General features: G+C 45.0%; 1 protein-coding gene and 1 pseudogene across 2 annotated transcripts in view; one reads left to right on the forward strand and one right to left on the reverse strand.

The window, feature by feature from the left end:
• The window catches only part of IQCK (IQ motif containing K), a 142,736-nt gene that overhangs the window by 109,002 nt on the left and 9,682 nt on the right, over window positions 1-24,052 (forward strand). The gene's annotated exons all lie outside the window — the stretch shown is intronic.
• LOC132232317 (U6 snRNA-associated Sm-like protein LSm5) lies at window positions 13,071-13,572 on the reverse strand (annotated as a pseudogene).

Genomic DNA, 24,052 nt, shown 5'->3' on the forward strand with positions numbered 1-24,052 from the left:
GGCTGGGCCCCAGTTGCTTTGTGCCCTTTACCACGTGGGCCCTGCAGGCCTGAGCGCGGAGCAGGAGGAGAGGCCCGCTCATCGTGAGCGCACTTGCTGTTTGTTGTGCTATTTGTCTTCACTGCTAGTGTGAGCTCCAGGCAGACAAGACTTTCCCTAGTTCAGTACCTGCCACAAAGTGGGCCCAAATGAGTACTGGCTGAAGGAGTGAAGGAGTGAGTGAGTGAGTGAGTGAGTGAGTGAGTGAGTCAACAGGTGAAAGAGTGAGTGAGTGAGTGAATGAGTGAGTGAATGAGTGACTGAACAGGTGAAGGAGTGAGTGAATAAGTGAGTGAGTGAATGAGTGAGTGAGTGAGTGAGTGAATGAGTGAGTGAGTGAGTGAGTGAATGAGTGAGTGAGTGAATGATTGAGTGACTGAATGAGTGAGTGAGTGACTGAGTGAGTGAGTGACTGAATGAGTGACTGAACAGGTGAAGGAGTGAATGAGTGAATGAGTGAGTGAGTGAATGAGTGAGTGAATGAATGAATGAATGAGTGAGTGACTGAATGAGTGACTGAATGAGTGACTGAACAGGTGAAGGAGTGAATGAGTGAGTGAGTGAGTGAGTGAGTGCATGAGTGAGTGAGTAAATGAGTGAATGAGTGAGTGAATGAATGAGTGAGTGAATGAATGAATGAGTGAGTGAATGAGTGACTGAACAGGTGAAGGAGTGAGTGAGTGAGTGAGTGAATGAGTGAGTGAGTGAATGAGTGAGTGAGTGAGTGAATGAATGAGTTAGTGAGTGAGTAAATGAGTGACTGAACAGGTGAAGGAGTAAATGAGTGAGTGAGTGAGTGAACAGGTGAAGGAGTGAATGAGTGAGTGAGTGAGTGAGTGAGTGAGTGAGTGAACAGGTGAAGGAGTGAATGAGTGAGTGAATGAGTGAGTGAGTGAGTGAATGACTGAATGAGTGAGTGAGTGAGTGAATGAATGAGTTAGTGAGTGAGTAAATGAGTGACTGAACAGGTGAAGGAGTGAATGAGTGAGTGAGTGAGTGAGTGAGTGAGTGAGTGAACAGGTGAAGGAGTGAATGAGTGAGTGAGTGAGTGAGTGAGTGAGTGAGTGAACAGGTGAAGGAGTGAATGAGTGAGTGAGTGAATGAGTGAGTGAGTGAGTGAATGAGTGAGTGAGTGAGTGAGTGAATGAATGAGTGAATGAGTGAGTGAGTGAGTGAATGAGTGAACAGGTGAAGGAGTGAATGAGAGAGTGAGTGAGTGAGTGAGCAAGTGAGTGAACAGGTGAGTGAGTGAATGAGAGAGTGAGTGAGTGAGTGAGTGAGTGAACAGGTGAAGGAGTGAATGAGTGAGTGAACAGGTGAATGAGTGAATGAGTGAGTGAGTGAGTGAATGAGTGAGTGAGTGAGTGAGTGAGTGAATGAGTGAGTGAGTGAGTGAGTGAGTGAATGAGTGAGTGAGTGAGTGAATGAGTGAGTGAGTGAGTGAATGAGTGAGTGAGTGAGTGAGTGAGTGAACAGGTGAAGGAGTGAATGAGAGAGTGAGTGAGTGAGTGAGCGAGTGAGTGAACAGGTGAGTGAGTGAATGAGTGAGTGAGTGAGTGAGTGAGTGAGCGAGTGAGTGAGCGAGTGAGTGAACAGGTGAAGGAGTTAGTGGAGTGTGAGGCTTCAATGAGTGGCTCAGAGCCCTGATGCAGGCGTGCGCATCAGTGTTCTTGCCCGACTGTCCCTTGTGAAGAAGCTTGAGCTGTAACTGTGACCAACCAACTGCGTTTCAGGCCGGGGCGGGCAGCAAGCGTGCTGCTTCCGGTTGGTGCTCACTCTTGTGAGCTGGCTGATTCTGGTTGGCTGACGGAGGTGGTGTGCCATGTGGCAGGGAGCGGACAGTGCGTGCCCAGCAGCCAGGTCAGAGCGAGCATTCTCCTCTGGATCCAGTCAAGAGGATACCAAGCAGGACGGGGTTCAGTAGCACCCTAAACACATCCCCAGACCTGCGGGGCATGAGGAGGGCAGTCTGCACGCCTGAGGAATCAGCCAGGTGGTTGTGGAATCCCGTCACCTTCATCTGGGGACCCTGCCCCAGCCGCCTCGTCGCACCTCAGGTGGCTGTGTGCAGAATGGGACTGACACCAGCATCGTCTCGGGTGGGTGTTGAAGGGTCACAGGAGATGATCTTCAGAACAGGCCCTGGCATGTGGTTCCCATACATGTTACTGCCATGATGAGTATCATTGAGATACCCATGTGCTTTCACATCACAGGGGTTGCTTTCTGCCACCTACTCAGCTCCCTGGGGTCCATGTCAGGACTGGGCTGTCCTTTTCATCCTGATGCCCCAGGCCTGGCATGGAGCCTGGCACAGAGCCTGGCATGGAGCAGGCAGTCTATGTATCCCTGGGTTTCAGTCTGCAGATGAAGAAATAGAGGCCCAGGAAGGTCGAGGGACTCGCCCAAGGTCACCCGCAGGTGGGGAGCTCTTCCTGTGCTCAGTGCTCTCACACATGCCTGAGGGGAGAGGCAGAGACAGGACACCCTCCTGGGTCTCCATCAGACCAACCCCAGGAATCCCCTGAACACAGCACATTCTTGTCCAGTTTCTGGGCGTCAGGTTCTTGCTGTTGTGTTGTGTTGATCGAAGACCCCGTGTAGGAGCAGGGGACCGCCTGCCACTAAGCGTCCCATCGGGGTCCTCGCGCTGAGTCATTTGTCAAGTTCACGCACTACAGTTACTTCCTGTTTTGATCCTTAGGAATCTGGGTTGCTAGCGTGGAGATTGAGAACAGAAGTCCCCAGCCAGGGTGGCACTGTGGTTAGACCCACAGACCTCTGATGAAGCCATTTGAAAATGAATGGAAACATATGTTAGTCCTTTAGATTTGCAAAAAAAAAGACAGGCAGAGCCCGGCTGGCGTGGCTCAGTGGTTGAGCATTGACCTATGAACCAGGAGGTCTCAGTTTGATTCCTGGTCAGGGCACATGCCCAGGTTGCAGGCTTGATTCCTAGTAGGGGGCGTGCAGGAGGCAGCTGATCAATGATCCTCTCTCATCATTGATGTTTCTCTCTCCCTCCCTCTCTGAAATCAATAAAAATACATTTATTTTTTTAAATAAAGACAAGCAGAGTGATTGCAAATAAAAATGGTGTTTTTTACTTCATTTAGAAAACCCACAAACCCATCTGTGTGCAAACCCAGCAAACAAACACTGTTTCTCGTGGTGAAGTCATTTATTCAGACTGTGCTCTGTACTGTCATATGAATAAACTCTCCACGTTCATTGCCTGGGGCAGCCGTGGTGCAGCCAGGAGGCCAAGGGGCCCAGCACCAGCTGCCTGGTGGTTGTGGTCATTTATAACCCACCTTATGTTACTCGAGTTAGAGGCACCCCAAACCGGATTTTCTTCTAGGACAGAGACTGATGACGTTATCCTTGAGTCTCTATCGGGACAGTTGTAGGAATTATTTTAAAATGTTTGTGACAAGAATTGCTGCTAATATAATCCCAAAGAGGATACCTAAGACATTTTTGAGATGCCATCAAAAGTCTCTTCTCAGTTACTAGCATGTCTTTAGCTTCATATAGTCCAACGGTTCTCAACCTGTGGGTCGTGAACAATGAAAATGCATCCTGCATATCAGATATTTACATTACGATTCATAACAGTAGCAACATGACAGTTATGAAGTAGCAACGAAAATAATTTTATGGTTGGGTCACAACATGAGGAACTGTATTTAAAGGGTCGGGGCAGTCAGTAATAGTTTTCCTTTGTGCGTTGTAATGGACTATCTGTATTTTATTGGAAATCTAGTAAGAGGAGGAAGAAAGAAACCATAGAGAGTGTTCCCATAACATCAGATTGTGTGTGTGTGTGTGTGTGTGTGTGTGTGTTATTTATTCGTGTACCAATACTCTTTAAATGACTTTATCACGTCGTCTTGATATTTTAAAGAAAGAGGATGAAGGTGGTTGACCTGTCAAAGGAAACAGATGGTTTACTTTTATTTGTTTACCTGTTTATTCTCTACCTCCTTTCTAAAGTGGTTTGCAGTTGCTTATTTTTAGTAAATGTGGTAATTAGGTTAAGAAAAAAAATTAAGTAGGGAAAAGATAAAGCCACTAAATGGAATAAGCAAAATACTCCAAGGCCTACACTGGTGGATTGTAAATTTCTTAGAGACAAAGCAGAGTGGGAGGAGGGAGGGTCTGTCGCATAACCTGCAGTGTCCATAAGAAAGGAAAATGGCCCTTCCTCACCACATGTGGTGTGCATAGGAGTCTCAGCGGTGTTCCTGTGTCACAGAGAAGCACCGCTGAGCGGTAGGCCCACACAGAGCAGGCAGCACACTGACCCTGGGGGCTTCTCCCTCAGGAAGACCCTGTGACACGGTGGGAACCATCTTCCCCAAACACAACACGGGCTCCTTCCAGCAGCACCTGCTGGGGGAGGGGGCCAGGAAAGCCTGAAGGGATGGGGCGGGGGACCGAGAATTTCTTTCCCTGATTTTTAAATCTAGAATTTTAAGTGTAGATCATAATGACAGTTTAACTACTAGGGTTGGGTTTTAAGGGTGGTTTAAAGCACACACCTCATCCTGGCCACCCCACATCTAGTGCCCTTGCTGCCCTGGGGCACGTAGTGCTTAGATCGGGAAGGGTGTCTGGAACTGAGGAGTGGCTGCGATTCACACAGCTCTGACCCAGCGCCTTACGTTTCCACGTGACCTCCCGCTGCTCTCAGAGGGGGTGTTCTCTCTGCTGCACAGGCAAAGCCAGGCTGAGACGAACAGGGCCCACACAGGGTTGCATGGCCAGCAGGGCCAGAACCACATCTGCCTACTGCCAGGGAACCCAAGGCCACTCATGCCATGTCGTCCAGTTAATGTCACCGTGGTGCCAGTGGGAGTGCTGGCCCAGGCACAGCTTCCCAACAGGGAGCCAGAACCCCAGCGAAGCAGTGACCACGGCCCAAAAATCGAGGAGGTTTGGGATTGGGGAGGCTGAGTCCCTAGCCCCACGAATGCAGGATCTACCGCCATGTGCCTGGGAGATGTTTCTTTAGAACAGGAAGCCGGGGCAAGTGGAGATGGATAAGGACCTTCCCTCCCAAGTTTCCTGCCCATCGAGGGATGAGGAACAGCAAGGACTTCACTACAAACAGGACGCCGGGCTCAGGGCACACAGCCCGGGCTTGGGCTGGGGTTCGGGCATTCGCTCTGCCGCAAGTGACTAACACACATGCTCTGTCGTCTAACAGCAAAGTCAGCTACTCAGTGACTTATCTTCCAGAGACATCCACTGTGAGTGTGTCAGCTCATAGTGTTTCTCCATCTGTCTACCAACATAGAAGTATATTTATACAAACAGTGTGGGGCAAAGTAGGTTTAGAGTTGTGAGTATGCAAAACAGTTTATTCTTGTATTATTATTTGTTAGTTATTATATTATTTTCCATATGAACAACTGTAAACTAAATTTGCCTCACTATATTTAAAAACATACAAACATATTACATATAGTTACTGTAACTTCCTTTTTCCTTCACTTGGTGATATATCAGTGACATCTTTTCATGTCAATATATATATAGATCTATCTCATCATTTTTGCAGATATGCTCTTGGTTATTTATAGAACTACTAGAGGCCGGGGGATTGGGCCTAAGCTGGCAATCAGACATCCCTCTGGCAGCCCGGGAGCCCTCAGGGGATGTCCACTTGCAAGCGTGGAGCAGGCCTAGCTGCAGTCGGACATCCTTAGCGCTGCTGAGGAAGCGGGAGAGGCTCCCACCACCACCTCTGTATTGGCAGCCGCCAGCCAGGCTTGTGGCTGAGCAGAGCTCCCCTGTGGAAGCACACTGACCACCAGGGGGCAGCTCCTGCATTGAGCGTCTGCCCCCTGGTGGTCAGTGTGTGTCATAGTGATCAGTGATTCCCAGTGGCTCTGCTGTTAGGGTCAATTTGCATATTACCCTTTTATTACATAGGATAGAGACCTGGTGCATGGGTGGGGGCCAGCTGGTTTGCCCTGAAGGGTGTCCTGAATCAAGGTGGGGGTCCCGCTGGGGTGCCTGGATAGCCTGGATGACGGGCTGATGGCTGTTTGCAGCTGGTCACACCCCCTTCAGGGTGGGGGTCCCCACTGGGGTGCCTGGCCATCCTGGATGAGGGGCTGAGGGGCATTTTCAGGCTGGGCACACCCTCTTCAGGGATGGGGGTCCTGCTTGGGTGCCCGGCCAGCCTGGGTGAAGGGCTGATGGCTGTTTGCAGGCTGGCCAAGCCCCCCAGCGGGGACCTTTACCTCATGAGGGTGTGGCCAGCCTGGGTGAGGGGCTGAGGGCCATTTTCAGGTTGGCCACACCCCATTCAGGGTGGGGGGTCCTGCTGGGGTGCCTGGCCAGTCTGGGTGAGGGGCTGATGGCTGTTTGCAGGCTGGCCAAGGCCCCAGTGGGGACCCTCACCCCATGAGGGTGTGGTCATCCTAAGTGAGGAGCTGATGGCTATTTACAGGCTGGCCACAGCCCCTTCAGGGTGGAGGTCCCCCCTGGGGTGCCTGGCCAGTCTGGGTGAGGGGCTGATGGCTGTTTGCAGGCTGGCCAAGCCCCCCAGCAGGGACCCTCACCCCATGAGGGTGTGGCCATCCTGGGTGAGGGGCTGATGGCTGTTTGCAGGCTGGCCACAGCCCCCAGCAACCCAAGCTCCCAGTGGAGGCTGGCTGGAAGTAGGTATCTCAGATTTATTTAGCTTCTATAATTGAAACTTTGTTGCCTTTTGCGGAGGCCATAGCCGGCCAGAGCAGGTGGGAAGCTTGGCTTCCTCCATCGCCGGGGCAACCAAGTCTCCTGCTTGCTCCAGCTCTGTGGCTGCCAGCCACCATCTTGGTTGGGTTAATTTGCATATATTTGCTCTGATTGGCTGGTGGGTATGGCTTGGGCATAGCAAAGGTATGGTCAATTAGCATCTTTGTCTTTTATTAGTGTAGATTTCTGTAGGATAAATTTCTAGAAATGGAATTGCTGGGTCAAAGAACATGAACTTATTAAGTTTAGACAGTGACCATCATATTGTCATTCAAAAACATTGTACCAATTTACAGGTCGTCACCAACTTTGGGACTTTGTATGGATGATGTAACCTTTGTGCTTCATTTTCCCAACTGTAAAATGAGAATGATTATCTCAGGGATAATTAATTAGAAATTAAATCATTGCTTTGATAATACCATGGCTCCTTAAGAAGAAATAATCTGTAAATTGAAAGTGTCACTTCTGTTTTAATTTTTCTCTCATACATTCTCCATTATAGCCTGCAAGAGAAATTAAAGTCTGTTTCCTTCACCCTGGTGATTCTCTGAGACCCCACCCCATCTAACTTGTGACCCCACCCAAGCTGTTTGCACCTGTTTTTCCATATGCATGGCCTGTCCTGGCTCAGTCTTCACACTTTCCTAAAATATCTTAAACAAGCAGCATCTTGAGTCAGCATGCCCCAAACCTATCAATAAAAGGCCCAAGACCCAGCACTACCACCAGCCTGTCTTGCTTCACAGCTTGGCCTCACCAGGGCACTTTCAAGCCTAATACAAGTAGCAGTCATCTGCAGATCACTCTGTAGCTCTTGCCAGGTGGCCCAGGCAGTGTCTGACTTTGCATCTCCTGGGAGGCCCCAGTCCCAGTGCACCCGGTGGTCAGTGTCAGACCACACCAGATTACAACTCTACACATCCACAGTGACACACTCAAGGGGTAGACTCAGTGAGCACCAAAGCCCCACTGAAGCAAGTCCTGCCTGATAGGGGTGTTTCCTGCACAGCAGCTCTTCACCGTAGTCACAGCTGGTACTCAGAGCCAATTGGCCTGGAGGTCAACTCCTCCCAGTGATGCCAACAGCAACCAAGACTCAACCACAACAAGTCTGTGCACACAGCCCACACAGAGGTGCACATAGAGTGCCCAGCTCAGGTGACTGGGGAGGCTGAGCAACTGGGTCCTCTAGGACACCTAGTACACAAGACTACTCTACCAATTCCAAGAGACATAGCAGCTCTACCTAATACATAGAAACAAACCCAGGGAAGTAGCCAAAATGTGGAGACAAAGAAACATGTCACAAATGAAAGAACAGAAGAAATCTCCAGAAAGAAAGAAAGGAAATGGAAGCAAGCAAACTACTGGATATAGAGTTCAAAACAATGGTTATAAGGTTGCTCAAGGATCTTAATGAGAACTTCAAGAGACTTAGTGAGACTTTCAAGGATCTTAGTGAGAATTTCAAAATGTGAAAAAGGCCCAGTCAGAAATTAAGCATACACTAACTGAAATAAAGAATAATTTACAGGAAATCAACAATAGAATAGAGGATTCAAAGAATCAAATCAACAATTTGAAATATGAGGAAGCAAAAAACACCCAATCAGAAGAGCAAAAGGAAAAAGAATCCAAAAATATGAAGAGCCTCTGGGACAACTTCAAGTGTACCAACATTTACATCATGAGGGTGCCAGAAGGAGGAGAAAAAGAGCAAGATATTGAAAACCTATTTAAAGAAATAATGACAGAAAGCTTTCCCTACCTGGTGAAAGAAACAGACTTACAAGTCCAGAAAGCACAGAGAATCCCAAACAAGAGGAACCCAAAGAGGCCCACACCAAGACACATCATAATTAAAATGCCAAAGGTTAAAAACAAAGAGAGAATCTTAAAAGCAGTAAGAGGAAAGCAGTTTGTAACCTACAAGGGAGTGCCCATACAACTGTCAGTTGATTTCTCAACAGAAACCTTGCAGGCCAGAAGGGAGTGGCAAGAAATATTCAAAGTGATGAAAATCAAGGACCTACAACCAAGATTACTCTACCCAGCAAAGCTCTCATTTAGAATTGAAGGTCAGAAAAAGCTTCACAGACAAGAAAAAGCTAAAATAGTTTGTCACCACCAAATCAGTATTACATGAAATGTTGAAGAGTATTCTTTATTTTTAAAAAATTTTGGTTCAATTAAACAGGTTTTTCTCTTTTTTAAAAAAAAAAAAATTTTTTACTAGAGGCCTGGTGCACAAATTCGTGCATGGGTGGGATCCCTCGGCCTGGCCGGTGATCAGGGTCTATCAAGGCTTGCTAGCCTGGGGGAGGGGGTGGGGGGCGTAGCGGGGAGGAACCGCGTGATGTTGGCCAGCCGAGGGAAGTTGGCTGTGGGAATGCACTGACTACCAGGGGGCAGCTCCTGCATTGTGTGTCTGCCTCCTGGTGGTCAGTGCGCATCATAGCAACCAGTCAACCAGTCATTCCAGTTGTTCAGTTGACCAGTCACTTAGGCTTTTATATAAATAGATTTATTTCAGAGAGAAAAAAAAAGGGAGAAAGAGAGAAATAGAAACATCAATGATGAGAGAGAATCACTGATTGGCTGCCTCCTGCACACCCCACACTGGGGATTAAGCCTGCAACCCAGGCATGTGCCCCTGACCAGAATCGAACTTGGTACCCTTCAGTCCACAGGCCAACACTCTATCCACTGAGACAAAATGGCTAGGGCTTGAAGGGTGTTCTTTAGGAAGAGAAAAAAGAAGAAGATGATCAATAATATGAACAATAAAATGGCAATAAATAAATATCTATCAAGAATTGAATCTAAAAATCAAGATAAACAAGAATCTAATGAACAAAATAAACTGATGACTAAAATACAATCAGATGCATGGAAACATGTTACAGACTAACGAACCTCAGAGGAAAGGGGGAAAGGGTGTGGGAAGAGATTAATCAAAGATCTTATGTGCATATATGCATTACCTATGTACACAGACAATAGGGTGGTGAAGGCCTGGGTTGGGGTGAGATCTGGGTGGAGGAGGACAATGGGGCGGGGGGGGGGGGAGAAGGACATCTGTAATACTCTCAACAATAAAGATTTTTAGGAAATGTGCCTGGCGCCCTGGCTGGGTTTGCTCAGTGGTTAGAGCATTGCCCTACCGACTGAAGGGTCATGGGTTCAATTCCCAATCAAGGGCTCCTTCCTCCGTGGCAGATTCCCCAGCCCCAGTAGGGATGGGTGTGGGAGGCAGCCAATATTTGTGTTTCTCTCACTTCGATGTTTCTCTCTCTTTCTCTCTCTCCCCCTTCTCCCTCCCATCCACGCTCTCTAGAAATCAGTGGGAAAATATCCTCGGGTGAGGATACTGGCTCCAAGGCTGAGCCGCTTGCCCTAGGCACAGCTGCCGGGTGCAGGTGCGGGGCTGAGAGAGTTCACACTGCCTGCTGCACCCTCTGCCTCCTGCTCTCGCGCAGCCTCTCAGGGAGGCTGAGCCCAGTGGGCGGAGGCGGAGGCGGGGCCGGGCTCATGCTCTCCAGCTGCACCGGGGGTCACCTCACAGAGCGAGCGAGGGGCTGGCACTGCTCCCGCCGGGTGCGCCTTGGAGAAGCAGACAGAAGGCCACGTGGAGTGTGAGTCCACTTCTGTGAACTGCCCAGAACAGGCTCAGCTACAGGAGCAGAGAGTGGGTTGGCGGTTGCCTAGGGCGGGGGATGAGGGCTGATAGCTAATGGGTTTGGGGGTGATGAAAATGTAAAATATATTGTATTGATGGTTGCACCTGTCCGTGATTATACTGAGAACCATTGAAATATGTAGTTTAAATAGGTGCATTGTTGTGGTATGTGAGTTATATCTTGACAAAGTTGTCACAAAAATAATAAAAATGAAGGCACAGATGATCCCATATCCATTAGGATGGACACTATAAAAATAGGAAGTATTGGCAAAGATGTGGAGACATTGGAGCCCTTGTGCATTGTTGGTGGTAGGAATGTAAAATGGTGCAGATAAAGTGGTTTCTTTCAAAATTAAAAATAGAATTACCATATGATCCAGCAATGAGATATTTGTACACACATGTTCATAGCAGTGTTATTTATGATGGGCAAAAAGTGGAATTAAGCCAAGTGTCCATTAATGGATGAATAGATAAGGAAACTGTGGTCTGTCCGTACAAGGGAATATTATTAAGAAGGACACTCTGACGTACACTACAACGTGGATGAACCCTGAGGACATTATGTAAGCGAAATAAGCCAGACACAAAAGGACAAGTACGTGTGACCCCAGTTATGTGAGGTGCCCAGAGTGGTCAGACTTACAGAGACAGAGAGTGGGCTGAGGCTGCCGGGCCTGGGAGGAGGGACAGTGGGAGCGAGTGTGCGATGGGATAGCGTCAGCTCTGCAAGACGAGAGAGCGCGGAGGTGTGTGCACGTGCCCAGTGCCCTGTGCTGGCGCTTTAAAACGGTTCATGGTGAATTGTATTTAACCACAATAAAAAATTGGGAGAAAGAAGTGAATGCACAGACCCCAAATTACCGCCTGGCTTGTTCCCTCACCTTCAAGGCTCTGTGGACTGTCACCTTCTCAGGGGTCCTCCTGGCCACCTGGCTCCTACCCCTGTGCCCTGGTTGTCCCCACCTAGTATGTGCTCTGCAGGCCAGTTAACAAAGAGCTGACCGCGTCCACACGTTTATTGCCACATGCAGGCCTGGTGGATGGACAGGAAGTGTTGGTGGTGATGTTCGTTGTGGCCCCGGAGAAACAGGCCCTGGGAGGCGCCCAGGCGCGGGCCAGGCCCTCCGTGTGCTAGGGGTCTGCATGCAGAGCACAGCCATGCTGTCCTGCTGGGTTAGGTCCTGGACATGTGGGCTTTGACTCATGGTATATCTATGCACACTCAAATATATCATGAGTCAAAGCCCATGTGTCCTGTCTCTTGCCCCACATTCTGCGGAGCGCACACGTTCTTTATGGAGGTAACATGCCGGGGAGAGGCATGTTATTTAGCCCTCCTGGCATGGCTCAGTGGTTGAACATTGACCTCAGAACAAGGAGGTCATGGTTCAATTCCCAGTCAGGCATATGCCCGGGTCATGGGCTCAATCCCCAGTGGGGGGTGTGCAGGAGGCAGCTGATCACTGATTCTCTTTCATCAGTGATGTTTCTGAAATCAATTTTAAAAAAGAAAGAAATGTTATTTAGCAGGTGGTTATCAGGGAGGATGTTGCTTCCCTTGAGGAAACAGTCTGCTTCTTTCCCAACACCCCCTTTTGGCCTGTCTGCCAGGAACCTCCAAGTCCCACATAAAGCTCATTTATTGCAACTTATGAATTCTCCTGATTACTCCACTTCTCTTCTGACAGGGTTCTCTTTTCTCTCTTTATTAACTATATTAGAGGCCCGGTGCTTGAAATTTGTGCGCAGGGGGATTCCCCTCAGCCCAGCCGGCACCCTCTCCAATCCAGAACCCCTCGGGGGATTCCTCTCACAATCCGGGAATGCTGGCTCCTAACTGCTCACCTTGCCTGCCTGCCTGATCGCCCCTAACTGCCCCCCCTGCCAGCCTGATCACCCCTAACCACCTCTGCCTACTGGCCTGATCACCCCTAACTGCCCCCTCCACCGACCTGGTCACCCCCAACTGCCCCCCCCTGCCGGCCCGGTCGCCCACGCAGCCTGCTGTTCAGTTGTTTGGTCATCCCTTGCTAACCCCCTTGCTGGCCTGGTCGCCCCACGAAGCCTGCTGTTCAGTCATTTAGTTGCTCCTCACTAACCCCTCTGCTGGCCTGGTTGCCCCAGGAAGCCTGCTGGTTGTTACTGTTACTGTGACAGCATCTCAGACAATTTGCATATTCCTCTATTATTAGTATAGATTTGGTTGTACACTGGTCTCAAACCCTTTCAGGGAGGAAGCTTGCTATACCTACATTAAGGGAGAAAACAGGAATTTGTCTTGTTTGCAACACCGAGGCTGTGCCTCTCCCACAGACCATGGCTGTGGAGAACATGGGCTCTGAGAAGTTGTGACGAGGGCATGGTGTGTCCACTTCACAGAGGGTGAGTTTTATCCATTTCGTAGAAAAGGTGAATACTGTTGGCAATTGTTTTAACAGAATTTTCAAAAATTACTTTCTTCTTAACTGATTATACAAGTAGTATTTGCTCTTTGTGGAGAATTGCTCAAAAAAAGTAAGTCATTGTAGGCCTCACACCCAGAGACGACCACTATTGAAATGGCATCTTTTTTTTTTTTTTTTTTTTTACCAAAACCACCTTTATTTTAGTCTTCAATGTTCTTTTTTTTTCTCCAAGATAAACATGATTAACTTAAAAAATGGCAGTTACAATGCCTCTTTAAAGCATTCCTCTTTAACGGGAAACTTGGCTTCACAGAATCCAGACAGTGAAAGGTTTAAAAAAATATATATTTTGTTGTCATTATAAGACAAAACAGAATCTAGCGTAAGTCAAGGAAATCCATTCATACTTCAGGTCCTTCTCCTCCAGGAACCAACATTGTTATATATTTCCATTTAGCAAAATCTGGTCTAATTTAGTGATCCTTCTTCCTTCTGGTGTGATTTCAAACTCAGTGACATCTTACAGTACTATATCGACAAAGTCATCAAATCCTAGAAGCGTGCCAACAATTTCCTTATCACTCTTCATCACGATGTGAATTCTTGATCCTATACACTTGTCCACAAGCTCTAGAGGCAGCAGCTGTGACAAGTTAGTGGTAGCATTAGCCACCATGGCAACGCCGGAAGTGCCAAAATGGCATCCTTTTTAAACAAAAAACAAACAGCTTTTTGAGATATAATTAATCTATATATATAAAAGCCTAATGTGCAAATTTTCCCCTCAGGAGTTTGCTCGCTTGCTATGATGTACACTGACCACCAGGGGGCAGTGCGGAACAAAGGAAGGCCCTGGCCACAGCCAGGGAAGGGAGGCCCTAGCCAGCAGCCAGAGGGTCCCGATTGGCCCTGATCACTGGCCAGGCCTAGGGACCCTACTGGTGCATGAATTTTGTGCACCGGGCCTCTAGTATGTCGTAAAATTCAGAGTGTACAATTTACTATATTCACAGGATTTGCAACCATTGCTACAGACAATGTTTGCACATTTTTGTCATCCCCCAAAGAAACCCTACTCCCCTAGCCATGCTCGCCAGACCTTCCCCCAGCGGCCGCTCCTCATCACCCTCTGTCTCTAGATCTGCTTTTCAGATGGGCTTCTGTCACTTTGCACTGTGTTTTCCAGGGGCATCCATGTTGAGGCAGTAGCAATACTTAATTTATTTTCATGGCTTGAATTAGTGCGGCTTCCTTAACAGGATGCCACAGCCTGGAGGTCAGGCAGCAAGCATTCATTCCCCATGACCTGGAGGCTGGCAGCCAAGGTCAGGCACCCACGGGCTGGGTTTGGGTGAGAGCTCTCCTCCTGGCTCACAGAAGCTGCCCTCCACTGTGTCCTCACAGAGTGGAGGGGAGAGCATTGGTATCTCTTCCTACTTATTTGGGGACCAGTTCTATTGGATTGGGGTTCCACCCTGTGACCTTATTAAACCTCACTCACCTCCTGAAAGGCCCCATGTCCCATAGGCTTCCATATCGGAATGTGGGGTGCCCAATCCCTCCCCTGGCAAGGCCAGGTGATGTTCTGTGGTTTGGATGTGTTCCATCTCGCTCCATCCATTCATCAGCAGTGATGTTGAATTGTTTCTCCTTTTTGGCTGTGCAAATAGTGCTGCTACACACATCGGTGTGCAGGTTTTGTGTGGACACGTTTTCATTTCCGTTGGGTCTATACCTAGGAATGTAATCGCAGGGTCATAGGGTGACCAACTTTAGATTCAGCTGTTTGCATAACTGCCAGACTGTTCCCATCTATATTCAGAGCCAGTGCCGTGTGAGGCTCCAGCTTCTGCGCGTCCACACTGACTTGTTGCCCTCCATGGGACACAGCCGACCCCGTGGGTGTGGAGGGGTCGCGTGGGGTTTCAGTCGGGTTTCCACGGAGCCTGGCAAAGTTGCACAGCTTCCTGAGCCTCTTCTGGGTGTCTGTTCAGATCCTTTGCCTTTTTAATTGGATTGTCTTTTCATTGCTGAGTTGTAAGAGCTCTTTATATACCCTAGATACAAGTCTCTTATCAGACACATGATGCCGGAAGCCGGTCCATCCGTGCTGCTTGACACAGTCGCTGCAGGGAAGAAACATCTGCACAGCATATGTTTCAAGGGACCTGGTGTACATGGCATACTGTTCTTAATATGTTTGCTAACCTTCTTGGTGCTGTGTGTTTTATTTATTTGTTTATTTATTTATTTATTTATTTATTTATTTATTTATTTATTTTTACCTTTTCCCCTGGTTTTATTTAATTTTACTAATGCTTTGTAATATCTGACATCTTTTTACTCTTTTTTTTTCACATTTCCATAACTTTTATTACAGTATATATTTTTTACAATTTTTCTATTATTATTGTGTTTTTTTTAGAAGTGATTTTTTTTTTATTGCTTAAAGTATTACAAAGGGTATTACATATGTATCCATTTTATCCCCCCGCCCTAGACAGTCCCCTAGCCTCCCCTATCACCCCGTGTCTTATGTCCATTGGTTATGCTTATATGCATGCATACAAGTCCTTTAGTTGATCTCTTACCCCCCTACCTCCTGCCCCCCAACCCTCCCCGGCCTTCCCGCTGCAGTTTGACAATCTGTTTGAGGCAGCTCTGCCTCTGTATCTATTATTGTTCAAAAGTTTATAATGGTCTCTATTGTCCATGAATGAGTGAGATCATGTGGTATTTTTCCTTTATTGACTGGCTTATTTCACTTAGCATAATGCTCTCCAGTTCCATCCATGCCGTTGCAAATGGTAAGAGTTCCTTCCTTTTTACAGCAGCATAGTATTCCATCGTGTAGATGTACCACTGTTTTCTAATCCATTCATCTACTGATGGGCACTTAGGCTGTTTCCAGATCTTAGCTATGGTGAATTGTGCTGCTATGAACATAGGGGTGCATATATCCTTTCTGATTGGTGTTTCTGGTTTCTTGGGATATATTCCTAGAAGTGGGATCACAGGGTCAAATGGGAGTTCCATTTTCAGTTTTTTAAGGAAACTCCATACTGTCTTCCATAGTGGCTGCACCAGTCTGCATTCCCACCAGCAGTGCACAAGTGTTCCTTTTTCTCCACATCCTCTCCAGCACTTGTCGTTTGTTGATTTGTTGATGATAGCCAGTCTGACAGGTGTGAGATGGTACCTCATTGCTGTTTTGATTTGCATCTCTCGGATGATTAGTGACTTTGAGCATGTTTTCATATGTCTCTTGGCTTTCTGGATGTCCTCTTTTGAAAGGTGTCTATTTAGGTCCTTTGCCCATTTTTTGATTGGATTGTTTATCTTTCTTTTGTTAAGTTGTATGAGTTCCCTATAAATTTTGGAGATTAGGCCCTTATCAGATATGTCATTGGCAAATATGTTTTCCCACACAGTGGGTTTTCTTGTTGTTTTGTTGATGGTTTCTTTTGCTGTGCAGAAGCTTTTTATTTTGATGTAGTCCCATTTGTTCATTTTCTCTTTAGTTTCAAGTACCCTAGGAGCTGTATCAGTGAAGAAATTGCTTCGGCATATGTCTGAGATTTTGTTGCCTTTGGATTCTTCTAGAATTTTTATGGTTTCCCGTCGTACATTTAAGTCCTGTATCCATTTTGAGTTTATTTTTGTGTATGGTGTAAGTTGGTGGTCTAGTTTCATTTTCTTGCATATATCTGTCCAATTTTCCCAGCACCATTTATTGAAGAGACTATCTTGGCTCCATTGTATGTTCTTGCCTCCTTTGTCAAATATTAATTGAGCATATTGGTTCGGGCCGATTTCTGGGCTCTCTATTCTATTCCATTGATCTATATGCCTATTCTTGTGCCAGTACCAGGCAGTTTTGAGAACAGTGGCTTTGTAATACAACTTGATATCTGGTATTGAGATCCCACCTACTTTGTTCTTTTTCAGGATTGCTGCAGCTATTCGGGGTCTTTTTTTATTCCAGATGAATTTTTGGAGAGTTCGTTCTAGATCTCTGAAGTATGCCGTTGGTATTTTAATGGGAAGTGCGTTGAATTTATAGATTGCTTTGGGTAGTATGGACATTTTAATGATGTTGATTCTACCAATCCATGAACACGGTATGTTCTTCCATCTGTTTATGTCTTCCTCTATATCTTTTTTCAACGTCCTGTAGTTTTCTGAGTAGAGGTCTTTTACCTCTTTAGTTAAGTTTATTCCTAGGTAGCTTAATTTTTTTGGTGCAATGGTAAACGGGATTGTTTTTATAATCTCTCTTTCTGAAAGTTCACTATTGGTGTATAGAAATGCCTCAGATTTCTTGGGGTTAATTTTGTATCCTGCTACATTGCCAAATTCATGTATTAAGTCTAGTAGCTTTTTGATGGAATCTCTAGGGTTTTGTATGTATAATATCATGTCGTCTGCAAATAAGGACAGTTTTACTTCCTCTTTTCCAATTTGGATGCCTTTTATTTCTTCTTCTTGCCGAATTGCAATGGCTAACACTTCCAGTACTATGTTGAACAGGAGTGGTGAGAGGGGGCATCCCTGTCTTGTTCCTGTTCTTAGGGGAAATGGTGTTAGTTTTTGTCCGTTGAGTATGATGTTGGCTGTGGGCCTGTCATATATGGCTTTTATTATGTTGAGGTATGATCCTTCTACTCCCACCTTGCTGAGAGTTTTTATCAAAAATGGGTGTTGAATTTTGTCAAATGCTTTTTCTGCATCAATTGATATGACCATGTGGTTTTTTTCTTTTAATTTGTTTATGTGATGTATCACGTTTATTGATTTGCGGATATTGTACCATCCTTGCATCCCTGGGATAAATCCTACTTGGTCATGGTGTATGATCTTTCTGATGTACTGCTGGATCCGATTTGCTAAGATTTTGTTGAGGATTTTGGCATCTATGTTCATGAGGGATATTGGCCTGTAATTCTCTTTCATTGTGTTGTCTTTACCTGGTTTTGGTATTAGGGTGATGCTGGCTTCATAGAATGAGCTTGGAAGTGTTCCTTCCTCTTGAATTTTTTGTAGTAGTCTGAGGAGGATAGGTTTTAGTTCTTCCTTGAATGTTTGGTAAAACTCCCCTGTGAAGCCGTCTGGTCCTGGGCTTTTGTTTGATGGAAGCTTTTTGATGACTGGTCAATTTCTTCCATAGTTATTGGCCTGTTAAGATTTTTAGATTCTTCCTGATTGAGTTTTGGAATGTTGTATTTTTCTAGGAATTTGTCCATTTCCTCCAGGTTGTCTAGTTTGTTGGAGTAAAGCTGTCCATAGTATTTTTTAACAATCACTTGTATTTCTGTGGGGTCTGTTGTTGTTTCGCCTCTATCGTTTCTGATTTTATTTATTTGGGTCCTCTCTCTCTGCTTCTTGGTGAGTCTGGCTAGAGGTTTGTCAATCTTGTTTATCCTTTCAAAGAACCAGCTCTTGGTTTCATTGATTTTCTGTATTGTTTTTTTGGTCTCTATGTCATTTATTTCTGCTCTAATCTTTATTATCTCCTTCCTTCTGCTCACTCTGGGGTTTTCTTGTTGCTCTCTTTCTAATTCTTTGAGTTGTAGAGTTAGATGATTTACTACCATTTTTTCTTGTTTTTTGAGATAGGCCTGTAGAGCTATAAACTTCCCTCTCAGGACTGCTTTCAATGTGTCCCATAGGTTTTGGATTGTTGTGTTTTCATTGTCATTCATTTCCAGGATGTTTTTAATTTCTTCTTTGATCTCATTGGTAACCCAATCAATATTTAATAACATGCTATTCAGCTTCCAGGTGTTTGAGTATTTTGGGTTGTTTTTATTGTAGTTTATTTCTAGTATTATGCCATCGTGGTCTGAGAAGATGCTTTTTATGATTTCACTCTTCTTGAATTTGGGGATACTTTGCTTGTGACCCAAGATGTGGTCTATTTTTGAAGATGTACCATGAGCACCTGAGAAGAACGTATATTCCCTGGCTTTGGGGTGAAGTGTTCTGAAGATGTCTATTAAGTCCATCTGATCTAGTGAGTCATTTAGGATTGCTGTATCTTTGCTGATTGTTTGTCTATAGGACTTATCCAGTGCTGTCAATGGTGTATTAAAGTCCCCTACTATGATTGTATTTTTGTCGATCTCTCCTTTGATATCTTCCAGGAGTTTTTTTATGAATTTGGGTGCTCCTACATTGGGTGCATATATGTTTACCAGGGTTATATCTTCTTGTTGTATTGATCCCTTTAGTATTATGAAGTGGCCTTCCTTATCTCTTGTTAAGGCCTTCACTTTGAGGTCTATTTTGTCCGATATAAGTATTGCTACCCCAGCTTTCTTTTCCTTTCCATTTGCCTGAAAGATATTTTTCCATCCTTTCACTTTCAGTCTGTGTGAGTCCCTTCTAATGAGGTGGGTTTCTTGTAGACAGCAGATGTATGGGTCATGTTTTTTTATCCATTCAGCCACTCGATGTCTTTTGGTTGGAGCATTTAGTCCGTTTACGTTTAAAGTTATTATTGAAAGGTACTTGTTTGTAGCCATTTCTTTTTGTGTGTGTGTGTGGCTGTTTTCTTTCTGAGCTTTTTATTTCTTCTTTTTATACCAGTCCCTTTAGCATTCCTTGCATTGCTGGCTTGGTGGTGACAAACTCCCTTAGCCTTTTTTTGTCTGTGAAGCTTCTTATTTCCCCTTCAAGTTTGAATGATAGCCTTGCTGGATAGAGTATTCTTGGATTCAGTCCTTTGCTTTGCATCACTTTGTAAATTTCAGTCCATTCTTTTCTGGCCTGATGTGTTTCTGTTGAGAAATCATTTGACAGTCTAATGGGAGATCCCTTGTATGTAACTTTCCGTCTCTCTCTTGCAGCCTGTAAGATTCTCTCTTTGTCCTGAACATTTGCCATGGTGATTATGATGTGTCTTGGTGTGGGTCTTTTCGGGTTCACCTTGTTTGGGACTCTCTGGGCTTGTGTGACTTTTTTCTTCCCCACCTCAGGAAAGTTTTCTGATATTATTTCTTCAAGTAGGTTTTCTAATCCTTGTTCATCCTTCTGTTGTTCTGGTACTCCTATTATTCGTATGTTGTTTCGTTTCATGTTGTCCCAAAGCTCCCTTAGGCTCTCCTCCTGTCTTTTAATTTTTTTCTTCAATTGCAGTACATTTTGGGTGTGTTTTGCTTCCTTGTCTTCTAATTCACTAATTCAGTCCTCCGCTTCTCCTAGTCTACTGTTGATACTTTCAATGGAGTTTTTCATTGCAGCTATATCACTCTTCATTTCTTCTTGGGTCTTACTTAAGTTGTTGATTTTTTCATCTGTTTCTTCTAGCTTCTTCCATATGTTATCGATTTTTTCATCTGTTTCTTATTGCTTCTTGAAGAGGTTGTCGATTTTTTCCTCCATCCGGTTTATGCACTCTAGGACCCTTATTCTGAATTCTTTATCTGTCATGTTGCATGCCTCTGTATTACTTAGCTGCTTTTCTGGAGAGTCCTCCTTCTCTTTCCTTTGGGGGTTTCTTTGTCTACCCATGTTTGATCTCACTGACATATCTAGATGTTGAGTCATTCAGTGGGTGGCAGTGACTCCTTGGTCTGTGGTTGCTCTTCGGGCGGTTGTGGTAGCTGCTGCTCTTCAGTTGGCAGCAGCTCCTCTGGTGGGTGCTGTTCACAGCTGTGGTGGCTCTTCTGGCTGGTGGGGCGAGGTTTCACGTACAGCTGCTGTTCCTCAGCAGAAGATGTGGTGCTCAGGAGGTTGCTGTTGCTTGGGTCTGCTGCATTGATTTAAAGGCACAAAATACAACACAACAAGGCACCACGTACCAGGCACTCTACACAAATATATTCACGATATTAATAACTCCAAATAAAGGTGACCACCTGAATTAAGAGAATTAGGGGATAAGGAAGAAGGAAGAGAAAAAAAGAAAAGAAAAAAAAGAAAAGAAAAGTAGGGACCAAAAAAAGGAGTGCAAAAATGAAATCGGGAAAAAGGAGGGGGGAAAATAAAAGTGAGAAAAGAAAAGAAAAAAGAGCGAAAAGAGAGAATGAAGTGGAAGAGGGGAAGAGACTTTTTATATGAGGAGAATACTCCTATAGAACAGCCATTAATCCCAACAAATTCCAGCAACAGCTCCCTGGATATGAATGCAAACTAGAAACGACCAATAATATAACAATGAAACTAGAATGGAGAACACTAATCCCAAAATAAAATAAGGAGAAAATAAAATGGCACTTTAAAAAATGGTAAAATGGTAGCAGTAATAATACTGGTTAAAAAATAAGAAGGTAGTAATTAAAAGGGTAAAATCAGGTGATGGAAAAAGAAAAAAAAAAGAACAGAAAAAAAATAAAAAATAAATTGATTTCTTAGTTAAAAAGTGAAAAAAGAAAAAAAAAATGCAGTAGTGAAGGTCCTTCGGTTCTTCTATTCTTTAGTGTGGCTTGCCTTAGACCTTCCAGGTATTCAGGAGAGTGTTGAGTTTCCCTGCGATATACTGTTCCTCTGTGTTGTGAACCACAGTCCTTATTTTAAAGCAGGTCGCATTTATTTCCCAGACTGCCTTATTTTGTGTTTAGCAAAGAGTCAGTTTGTGGGTCAGCCTCTGGGTGGCAGTGTTCTGGGGTTGGCCTCTGGGGCTATAGGGCCTCTCTTTCCAGTGGAAGTTCACTGCCCAGAGCTGACTGCGTAATAGTTAGTTACCAGCGCTATGTTGTTGCTGGGATTGAAAATCCCTCTATAGGCCAGACCCTGTTAACTCCCAGGGACTGATAAGGTTATTTTAATCCTTGATCTCATACAGGGTGGAATCTGGGTGTGGCTGTGCTCCTTGCCTGGGGGCCGGGGGGAGGAGCCTCACTCTCTGGAGAGAGTGGCTGCCCCAGTCTTGGGCTCAGGGGTGTCTCAGGTGCTGTGTGTTTTAACCAAGGTCACCTCTCCGAGAAAGGTTGTTTCCCCAGATAGGGATTTTCCCCTGAAGTTAGGGAGGGAATAAAACCCCTTAACTAAGTGCCAGGTGGGTAATTAATCACTTTAACTACGAACAATCACACTTAAGCTACATAATCTTTACTCCCTGGAATGGAGATAAGAAACGCCCTAACCTTTGGAATAGAGATTGATAGGATTGGAATCAACTGGTATAAATACAGATGTAACAAGACAACAGGACACAGAACCTAGAGATAGAACCTAGCGAGAGAACCTGGCTGAAGATCCTAGAGACAGAACCTGGCTACAGAACCTGGATAGAACATGGCAAGAGAACCTGACTAGAACCTGGTGACTGAACCTGGCTGGAGAACCTAGCAAGGGAACATGGCTACAGAACCTGGCTGGAGAACCTAGCAAGAGAACATGGACACAGAACCTGGTTAGAGATCCTGGCTAGGCTGCTGATCAACTGAACGCTGTCTCTGTGTCATTCCTTCTTCGCCAACTCCGTCCACACCTTTGGGGACCCCTGGACCTGCTGGGGTTGGACCCCAGCAACATGATTTGAGTTTTATGGTTATCTTTTCACTTTCTAGGTGTTTTTTGAAGAACAAGAATTTTTAATTTTGATAGTCATTTATTTTTTCATTTGTTGCTTTATGCTTTTGGTGTCATATCTAAGAAACAATTGTTTAATCCCAGGTCACAAAGATTGGACTTTTTCTAAGAGCTTTATGATTTTAGTGCTTTCTTTCAGGTCTTTGGTGGATTTTGAGTTGATTTTGTCTGTGGTATGAGATAGAGGTCCCACTCCATTCTTTTGCACATGGATATCCAGTTGTCCCAGCCCTGTGTGTTCACACTGTCCTTTCCCCACTGAATGGCTCTGGCTCGCTTGCTGAAAATCAGTTGGTCATAAATGTGAGAATTTTTCTGGACTTTCAATTTGACTCCATTGACCTACCTGTCTCTCCTTATGCCAGTACCACACTGTCTCAATTATTGTATCTTTCTAGTAAGTTTTTAAATCAGAAACTGTGAGTCCTCCAACTTTATTCTGTTTTTTTTTTTGTTTGTTTGTTTTTGTTTTTGTTTTTGTTTTTAAATTAAGGTTGTTTTGCTTTTCTGGGTTTTTTTGAATTTTCAGTTGTTATCTTTCTTGTCAATGTTTTTTGTTTTGTTTTTTTTAATCCTTACCAGAGGACATGTTTTTATTGGTTTTATGGAGAGAGGAAGGGAGGGAGAGAAACATCAATGTGAGAGAGAAACATCAATAGGCTGCCTCCCGTATGTGTCCTGACCAGGAATCAAACCAAAAATGCATCTCTTATCTTTAATTTTACATCAGCGAGATCATATTCCACAGCAATTATTTTCATGTGTCCCTGTTTTCTTTACTTAACTTTATATCATAAACATATCCCCCGTATGTTATAAACTGATTGTGTACACTAGAGGCCTGGTACGTGAAATTCGTGCACAGGAAGGGTCCCTAGCCCTGGCCGGCGATCAGGGCCCATCTGTGGGACGACCGGCAGGGCAATCAGGGGGGCCCCGCTGGCACCCACCTTGGCTGGCCTGGGGCCTGCGGGCTGGAGGCAGCTCCCTGTGTTGTGTGTCTGCCCCCTGGTGGTTGGTGCACATAATAGCGACCAGTCGTACCACCGTAGTTCAGTTAATATGCATATTGGGCTTTTAGTATATAGGATGATTAGCTAAATAATTTAGTTATTTTCTTATTAGGCACTTTTTTCTAAATTTCGCTGTTGTAAATATTTCTGTTGTGACTGCCTTCATTCCTAAGAGAGTTAAATTTTGTTTGTGTAGCTACTGAAGATAATTTTACATATTAAAGACACTAACTTTTAAATCAAACTTTGATGTGACTTCCCTCAGAGTAGTAGAACAGCACAGACAGATGTCTCAAATCCCACATTTGCAACTTAGAAAAGTCACTGACCTTTCTGAGCCTCAGTGTTCTCATCTGAAAATGGAGATAATACCTTAGCAGAATTGTTCTGAAGATTGAAGACAATGTAGGAGTAGATATGTGGCCTCGCACAAACACGACCTATTATAGAAACTCACTAAACAGTACTTAAAACGATAAGTATTGTCATTGTTGTTGTTGTTGTCGTTAGCTATATATATATTTTTAAACTTTAGATAAATGTACTTACTTATTTTTTATAAAAAGATCCACAGGGTTTTTTTGGTTTGTTTTTTAATATATTTTGTTGATTTTTTACAG

This window comes from Myotis daubentonii, chromosome 4, assembly GCF_963259705.1.
Source record: "Myotis daubentonii chromosome 4, mMyoDau2.1, whole genome shotgun sequence".
Lineage (NCBI taxonomy): Eukaryota > Metazoa > Chordata > Mammalia > Chiroptera > Vespertilionidae > Myotis > Myotis daubentonii.